This window comes from Podarcis gaigeae (assembly GCF_964106915.1).
Source record: "Podarcis gaigeae genome assembly, chromosome: 11".
Classification (NCBI taxonomy): Eukaryota; Metazoa; Chordata; class Lepidosauria; order Squamata; family Lacertidae; genus Podarcis; species Podarcis gaigeae.
Window position 1 is genome coordinate 20,108,870 of NC_139687.1, and position 9,655 is coordinate 20,118,524.

A 9,655-nucleotide genomic window follows, 5' to 3' on the forward strand; every position below is an offset into this window, starting at 1 on the left:
AGATGGGACAGGGTTCCTTCCCTGTCCTTCTCCATGCATGCAGTATCTTCTGCTTAGTCTTGTTAAAAGGCTATTATAATTCCAATCATTGAAAGTTTTCAGCAGTTGTAATTCATATGGCTCTACTGTGATCAACTAGAGAGAACTGTGGTTTGTGGCTTTGCTGAATGCTAGTAATAGCTGGAGTAGTGTTCTCGAAGCTACCAACATGAGTTTGCCCAAATTGCGGGAGGCAGTGGAAGACAGGAGTGCCTGGCGTGCTCTGGTCCATTAGGTCACGAAGAGTCGGACACGGCTAAATGTCTAAACAACAACAACAAAATTAACAGACATGACTAACTGAAGTCTATTAATTTCAGTGGTCCTCTCTGAGTAAAACACAGTGGAATTGCAAGAGAAATCCATGTCCCCATACCTTCTGTAATAACTTAGTAAGATGCAGATTTTAGAGGGATAAAGGGACGCAGGTGGCACTGTGGTCTAAACCACTGAGCCTCTTGGGTTTGCCGATCAGAAGGTTGGTGGTTCACATCCGCATAATGGGATGAGCTCCAGTTGCTTTGTCCCTGCCTAGCAGTTCAAAAGCACGCTAGTGCAAGTAGATAAATAGGTACCACTGTGGCAGGAAGGTAAATAGCGTTTCTATGCACTCTGGCTTCCGTCATAGTGTTCCATTGCGCCAGAAGCGGTTTAGGCATGCTGGCCACGTGACCTGGAAAGCTGCCTGTGGACAAACGCTGGCTTCCTCAGCCTGAAAGCAAGATGAGCACCACAACCCCATAGTTGCCTTTGACTGGATTTAACCATCTAGGAGTCCTTTACCTTTACCTTTTTTTAAAGTAATAGGGAGCATTTTGAACCGAGCCTAAAAGCTACCCAGAAACTGGTGTGGATGAGCAACCAAAGGTCACAAGGAATGAATTTTCATATTATGCAGAATGGGAAAATAGTAGGCCAAGTAGAAAAAATATATATACTGTATGATTTCAGACCCTCCAAGTGTCCTTATTTTCCAGGGACAGTCCTGAATCTGCAGAAGGTGAAAAGTGGGGAGAGAGAGGGGGAGGGAGAGAGATGGGGGAGGGGGCTAAATATATTTCATTCTATTGCATAGAGTTTGTGCATGGTTTTTGTGTCAGGATTATGTAGGTAGGTCTCTCTCTCTCTCTCTCTCTCTCTCTCTCTCTCTCTCTCTCTCCATTGCTTTGGATAAAATGGGAGCTTGTAAATTTCATTAAGGGCGCCCCTAACTATTTTCTGATAATCCGAGCACCAGGATACTTCCTTTTTTATGTGCTTAATGTGGAAATTAGGGAGAGGGTTTGTCAAGATCAAAAGCTAGAAGGGGAAAAAAGGATGTACAGCGATAGCAATTATCCAATTTCAGCTTTCAGAGGAAGGGCAGTAAAAATTCTGCTCCTAAATTCCAGTAATTTTTAATGCTGCAAAGTTTCCATATCCTTTAAAAATATATATGCTAAAGGAAAAGGTATTGGTTCAGTCCGGAGGATGAATCTCTCTGAATTGCAAAAACCAGGGTGAGAGGAAGGAAGGTAACAATCCGTAGAGGAGCATATTTCAGTTTTGAATTTTTAATGGGCCATTATAGCATAAAAAGCTGTGGGCAGAGAAACCATTTTAGAGTAAATTAAAATACCTTGACAATATCAATTGAACTTTAGCAGAGCAGCCAAGTGATCCAAGTGAATGAAAAGTGATGAAAACAGGGGACATGTTTATAAATATGTGTGTCACCAATCCATTTGGGTTATGGGATCATTTTGCCTTCTGGGGAATTAACATGTCATGTTCACCTGAATGTGTCATAGATCATCCATTAGTAAACCATTCTTATGATTCTATGCAGTCCCTGATCTTTTGTCAGGACCCAGTGAAAAATAATTGCTCACTTAACCAATACACTTAGAACCGGAGAGCATAATAAATGGGTGGCTTTTGGAGGAGAATTTGGTTCACCTTTACTGCCCATAATGCTTTTACTATATATGTTCTGTCCTATTTTTAGAGGGGCTTAGACAGTTCCTAAAACACACACAACTTAAATACATTAATGCATTTTAGTTTATTATTGTTAGTTTGTGTTTACATTTTAACTTTCCATTCTTTCTTGTAAACTGCTCTGGAAATGTCATTAAAGGCTGTTGCAAAAGTACCTTTAACCAATCCACAAACAACTAAAAAATATTTGAGTCTTTGAGCCAGAAAGAAAGAAAGAAAGAAAGCTTTTAATTGTAAAGTAACAAGTAATAAATGGTGTAGAAACATCATCAGATAGATTTGTTATCATGAAATAAGGCAGTTATGTGATGATTTTGCCCTTTTCATTTGGTTCCAGAGAATGGGAACCAAAAGAATAATAAAAAAAAATAATCAAAATGTATGCCTGCATTTTTGTCTTGCCTTCTGCCTGTTAATGAACTGCAATTACTGGGCAACTAGCAGCATGTTATGGATTAAATGAGGATGCAAATGCTTGATTTACTGACTAAATTATAAGGAATGGTGGATGAATCCTCCTCGATTTTTGAAGGCAATTATTAAAATCACGGTGTTTTATTTTTATTCTTAAAATCTCATTGTTGGCATCTGTCTGTCTCAAGAGACAATGGAGTATGCCTCCAGGGGTGAAGTCAAATGTCTGCATTAGCAGCACCAAAGTGACCTCCCCGGGGCACAAGTCTGGGCAGTGTGTCTGGAGGTATAATTAGGTCAACCCTGCTAAAGGGCAGTCAGCAGCTGTGGGGGAAGGATAGGCGATAATGAAACAGTAGGGCATTAGGACCCAACATGCATTCCTCAAATTCTATTCTGTAACACAAGAATGGGAACTGAAAGGAGTCAGCTGAGAAAACTGGAAGGATAAGAGACATAACAAATGGATAAGAGTGTGGAAGGAGAGAAAGGCTGCTTATGTTTGTAGCTCTCCCAGGTTACAAATGTGTCCGAAGGATCCAGACTGGTGGAAATGTATAGTCCCAAATGAGACTTCATTTTCATTTTTCTGCCTCTCTCTTGTGTGAAACAGCCATAACAGATCAAACACAAGAGGCCATCCAGTGTCATTCCACAACATTGGAATTTGAATGCAGCCAGTATTTTTCAATGGAGCCACAATCAGATTTATGCCATTTAGTGAGGTCATTAAACGATATTGTGTCAAAATTTGTTAATTTTTTTTCTGGTAGATGCAGAAACCTTTCCCTTAAGGCAAAAAGGTAAAGGACTCCTGGACAGTTACATCCAGTCAAAGCCAACTATGGGGTTGCAGCGCTCATCTTGCTTCAGGCTGAAGGAGCCAGCGTTTGTCCACAGACAACTTTCCGGGTCATGTGGCAAGCATGACTAAACTGCTTCTGGCTCAATGGAACACTGTGACGGAAACCAGAGCGCACTGAAATGCCGTTTATCTTCCCACCACAGCAGTACCTATTTATCTACTTGCACTGGTGTGCTTTCAAACTGCTAGGTTGGCAGAAGCTGGGACAGAGCAATCACCCCATCGTGCAAATTTGAACTGCCAAGCTTCCAGTCAGCAGGCCCAAGAGGCTCAGTGGTTTAGACAACAGTGCCACACACACCCTTATACGTTTTCTGCCATGTCTATACTTTCTTCTATACTATTCAGGAATTGTTTTGAAACCTCTGCTCTATGGTTCAGGTTTACAGTGCTGCAACAGATGCCTGCCCTCTGCCCTGATCCTGAACAGAGTTTGGAATAGGGGCAATTTGTTGTTGTTGTTTAGTCGTTTAGTTGTGTCCGACTCTCTATGACCCCATGGACCAGAGCACGCCGGGCACTCCTGTCTTCCACTGCCTCCCGCAGTTTGGTCAGACTCATGTCTGTAGCTTCGAGAACACTGTCCAACCATCTCGTCCTCTGTCGTTCCCTTCTCCTTGTGCCCTCAATCTTTCCCAACATCAGGGTCTTTTCCAGGGAGTCTTCTCTTCTCATGAGGTGGCCAAAGTTTTGGAGCCTCAGCTTCACGATCTGTCCTTCCAGTGAGCACTCACGGCTGATTTTCTTAAGAATGGATAGGTTTGTTCTTCTTGCAGTCCATGGGACTCTCAAGAGTCTCCTCCAGCACCATAATTCAAAAGCATCAATTCTTCGGTGGTCAGCAATTTACACCAGTTTAATTCTAGTTGGCGGAAATTCTGCAGGTTCCTATATTGGTATTATCTGACACAGATCTAACCATGTGGGAAACTGGTTGTTTAGACCATGTGGCCACAGAGGAAGGCAATTCCCCCCCTTCCTCCCGATGCATTCACAATCTGGATCCTGCCAATTCTTTACAAAGTGGTGCAACTAAACAACCAACAAAGGCACAGCCAACCATAAAGCATGGATCTGGTTAAAATGCCACACCAGGTGGAAGCACACTACTGACTACAGGCTTCTTAATTGCATGTGCATCACAGTATGTTTGCAAGCACTGAACATGTGGGATACAGTTGTCTGCACCTAATGTGCAAAATATGTGTGTAAATTAGCCCTTTGCCACTCAAGAAATTAAGAAGTAAAAACACCTGTTTTAGCTTACTCACTGCATTTCCCTGAGCAGTCAAATTACATCTGGCATTCAGCTCTTCATCTTTTGTCCATGCAGATATCTGCGCATGAGCCCAAGGAAAGGGACATTGATGTGGTTGTCTTAGCTCTCCCTGTGCTTGTCTAAAAATCCATTGTTTGAATGGCTGCTTGTCAATGGAGGGGTTAAAGTGGAGCAATTTATCTACTTGAATGCTGGGAAAGGGGGATTCAAATGTCTTTCTGCTGCTGATCCACATTCAAAGGTACTTACTCTGTATAAATGGAGGCAGAGAATAGGCTAGGTTGTTTTTAGGATAAAAACTAGCATAAATAAAAATTGGGGAGGGGGGGAGAGATCTTCCAGAACAAGGTATTCCAATTAGTTCAGCTTAGTTCTATTAAGCTGTGCGCTGTAGATAGACATATTGGGCCTTTTATGAGCTTCATTGTAATGTTTATCATTTATTTGTTCATTACAAAAATTTTGCTTCTCTCAGCATTTGAAATGCACAGAGATGCTTTCTTTAATCTGGGGATATTAAATTTTGAACTGCAGTTACAGGAAGAGCCAGCAGAACTGCAGGAGTTTTTTGCTTCCAAGAATACATATTGCTGATAATCTTTAAATTCACCGTAGGTGCCCAACTATAGGGTATAATAAAATCAATTGTCGAAAAGGAAATTGACTGCAGCATTACACGGAAACGTTTGTGCTTAAGAAAGCCAAGCATATATTGTTTTGCTGTGGGCAAGAAATATTTCAGAAATCTGTTCTGTGCTGTAGCAGCTGGGACCAATTCAAGAGAACATCTCCTGATAGAGATACCTTGCAGGCTGAGTGAGAACCAACCTCTCAGCCTCCCTTCCTTGTTTCAATGGATTTGGGTTGGAACTGCCACCAGGCAACTACTAGCAAGAGGTGGCTGCTTTCATCACCAGCTGAGTGAGATCCAGTTGATTCTTCGTCCCACTCACTAGCCCCAGAGGAATTTGGTGGGAGCTGCTGTGTGGTAGGAAACCAGAGCTGGATGACAAGGTCAAGTTCAGGAAACATTACCTGGATAATTCTGGTTACACAAGGACATTGGCTAATTTCTGTTCTTGCACTACTTGATTCGAACGGGACTTTTGTTTTGAGAATCTTTTGCAAGCCACTTTGAGGGGCTATAAAGCGAGATGTAAGCCTTTTGTGTAAAATGAACCAATGTATTATGCCTCTCTGCTATTTGTGAAAGTCAAAATATATCTTTTAGCCTCTGCTTTTAGAGTCAAGGAATATTATGCTCATATGCACAAACGAGCGACAAGAGCTACAATGAGCTGCATGAAGTACAAGAGAAGGTTGAAGAGGAAGCCAAGCCAAGGCTTTCCCAACCTTGCTGAACTTGGTTTAAAGCAGCCCTCAAATCTGCTCTACCATTGACTCTTTAGCCTTTCAGTTAATATTCATGCTCAAGGAGCAGTGTGGTGTGGTTTGATGGTGTTGGGCTATGACTTGGGATACCAGACTTCAAATCCCTACTCAGGGATGAAACTCACTGGGTGACTTTGGGCAAGTCAGTCACTCAGCCTTACCTGCCTCATGTGAGGAAAATGGAGAGGAAGAAAAACATGGACGCCCCCTTCTGATCTTTGGAGGGAAGGTAGAATACAATTGTAATAAGCAAACAAACATGGAGCCTGGTGAAGTTATGCTGTGAGCTCGCTACTGCCCATGGGTAATGAAATTGTTCTTGTGTTGACTTTGGAGATCACTTTTGGGAATCAGTATGGTGTCTATTGGTTATTCTGTTTTTGTGTGTTAATAAAAGTTTGAATATGTTGCCTTATTTCTGCCCTCTTTTTTGGTAATGCTCAGGGATGATAAGAGTTGCAGTCCAATAATACCTGGACAGCCAAAGAGTCCCCAGACCTGCTTTGGTTCCTCAACTTTTTGATGACTTACGTTAAAGGCAATAAATCCAGAAATCAGTGGCACAATACTCTGCTATTTCCGCAATGATGCAGATAGTAGATTTCAATAATTTATTCAGAAATCTATGTATGTTGAATGTCCTTCCACAGCGTATAAGGACACTGGACTGGAAATAATGACTTTATTATGATATTTCAAGATTCCTCATCTGGAAATTATGGGTGGAAAAAAACAATCATACCCCATAAAAATTGCAACCAAATCTTTTGTATATCCACATAAAATATTTTTTTGTCTTGATTTAGTGGAAACAAGATATATTTGACCTGAATTTGAAATAATAATTCTGAGAGACACTTCTCAATGAATTAGTCAAATATTGACTCTGTACTGAATAACAACCTGTGCAAGCAGTACTATCGCTTAAAGGGCATGGCAGATTTATGAGTTGGGATAGGGAGGTGGGAGGAGAGGAAAGATGGGTTTTCTTTCATAATTTAGAAGTCCTTTAAGATGATACAGTGATCTATGTTACAAGGTCTCAAACCAAAGAAAATATACTTACCTTTGATGTTGATTGAAGTAGTACTAGACAAAACTGAAGAATCACTAAGTGAGTCTAAAGTCACAATATTTTTGTTAGCTAATGATACCATGATAGCTAATCTATGGTAAATATCAGCAAGGTAATGCTCTTGTTTCTTTGTACAAATTAAATTAACTATTCCCCATCATGCTTCCCAACATCTACATGAACCTACCATGTGGACGTCTCCATTGAAATGTCACAGCTATGCTAATAGCCTATGCAGATCTTTGCCTTTTTCCCCATTTTCTGAGTCTAAGAAGTGCTGAACAAGTATGGGGCAGGTTTTAGACTGAATGAGAGTATGGAAGGGGGATAAATTAATTCAGTTTTCATGTTAATATGAACCCTACATAACTCACACTTCTTGAGCTATCTCCAACCAAAAGGTTGTGTACGAAAAAGCATGCCAAAGGTAAAGTGTACACAAAAGTTGCATATTAGTGTAAATAACATGCAAAAGTGCATTAGGAATAATTTCTTATAAATGAGTGAATTAAGAGGAAGGCACTCAAAATGTTTTGAATATTTTTGCAAACTATTTTTTTTTTTATAAAAAAGAAACCTTTGTGGAAAAGGAGCAATCTAGGATTTCTCATTTAAACTGAAAGATTTGCCCATCCCTAGATGAAAGCAAAGAAACGGAAACTTGCTCAAGACAAGATGGAGGAGCTGTTGGTTGGAGAAAATATGCATGTACAGCCAATCTTTCCTATTGCCTCCACTTCCTCATAGAAAACTACAAAGCAGCCACAGCAAAAACAGATTGCTCTTGATGCCCACTGTGACTCACCTCTCCCTGAAAGCTTGAAGAAGGAGGGGCATCTTTACCTGCTGAAAATATAAACATTCTTGACTGAAACCCTACACCATAAGGAAAATTAATGTCTACATCAGAGTAAAGGAATGGAAATGGTTGCCCACCTGGTCCTGTCTAGCTTAACTCAAAACATTCACATCACATTCAGCGTACAAGTTATTTCAATTATATGCTACTTTTGAGTACGTAACTCCTGCTGAGGAAATGTTGGGATCAGGTGCGAGTGTGGAAAATAATCACAATATGCCATCAAGAGTCCCAGTGCATAAACCAAAAATAAATTTCGCCTCCCCCCCCCATTTCCCTCCAATGTAAAATGCAACTTTGGCTATTGTACTTATGCCTCTTTCCAATGCCTGTGTTGTTTAGATACTTTTGTCATGATAGGCTCCAAGGTTAGCCTTTATTCATAAGGCTCAGGCAAGAATAGCTGGAAGTGAATATATATTGCTGTAAAATTGCTATTCATATTGATATAGCCATACCTGCAGCTATTGTGTATGACAATATTTAGATCATAATCTGGTTATTTTGTCCTACACTGAATGTAAGACAAAGCATCAAAGATATTTGGATTTATATTTAGACACTATCTCGCAGCTTTGGGGCTCCAGTCTTTTAAAGCCCAGCTTTCTTAAAAACTGCATTGTTTTTCAGCAGGTCTGTGCAACTTGTTGAAATCTCGGAAGCCAAGCACAGCTCACAGTGCCGCATCTGCGAGTCCACTGGGCCTTCCGGAGGCTATGAAACAAAACAGAAGAATAAACACCACAAGAGAGCTGTCAAACAATGGACAGGCCCCAAAACTTGTCTGATGGAATTAGTTTGGTGGATCATGTTGTGCAGGCCTGATCTGGAGGAGAAAATTGAAGGGAGGGGAAATAAATTTGCAGCATGGTTATCTAAAAGAAAACTTAGCACTGAATCCAAGACTGGACATCCTTTTGATCATCTCCACAGATTTACAACTCATGCCACCTTCAGTGGCAAAGATGTTGGCTGGTATCCCATAGATTCCATCTTGGAAGTGCCATCTTTCCCATCCACCATCATGAATGACATTCCATTGTGAAAGAGGAGCTAAACTTGGAATATAGTAAGGTGCATCAGAAGGGAGCACCTAGACAGAGCTTTTAGCCTTATTATCTATTGTGACTGACCATGGACTGATGATGTTGCCTTCCAGTAATAAATGTACCAAGCTATGCCTCTGTTTGGTCATCAACTAGGAGAGAGAACATCCTTTTGACACTCATAAAACTCTTCACAGATCTACTCAGTCTTTACAGACTACAAAAAGGTGCTAGAATTTAAGATCTAACCACCTTTCGAATCCAGGTATAAGTATGTCTGTGGTTGCCTGAAATTGGACTCTATTGGACTATAAATAAGGAAGTTATAGTACACCATTGAAAATGGTGGATTCTATAGGCTTGGTTTTAATCACAGCTATCCCTGATTGATGGGCTTCCCTTTGTAATTTGTTCTACTGCCGACTATTCTCATGATAAGTTAACAGCAGAGCAAATAACCATGGGAGGTAATGGAGTCCCTCAGAGGATGTTTCACAGACTAGGCAACATTAACATCTGTAAAGTACTTGTGATTCTTCCCAAAGCCAGTGAGTTATTCAATCTTAGGCTCTAAGGATTTATAACATCTTTTGGTTTGGGGGACATAAGCATTTGTATTGCAGCTATTAGTTATGGCTGTTTCCTGGAATCAATTGAACAGAGCTGCTGTTTCTGATTTTTCTCTGTCTCATATTATTCTTGCTAT

At 40.6% G+C, this 9,655-nt stretch overlaps 1 long non-coding RNA gene across 1 annotated transcript in view; it reads left to right on the plus strand.

Moving 5' to 3' along the window:
- Window positions 1-9,084, plus strand: part of LOC310827007 — a 31,531-nt gene extending 22,447 nt beyond the window's left edge. Inside the window, exon 4 of the long non-coding RNA XR_014556127.1 lies at window positions 8,534-9,084. This is a non-coding gene — a long non-coding RNA (uncharacterized lncRNA). The remainder of the gene's footprint in view (window positions 1-8,533) is intronic.
- The last annotated feature ends 571 nt before the right edge of the window (window positions 9,085-9,655 follow it).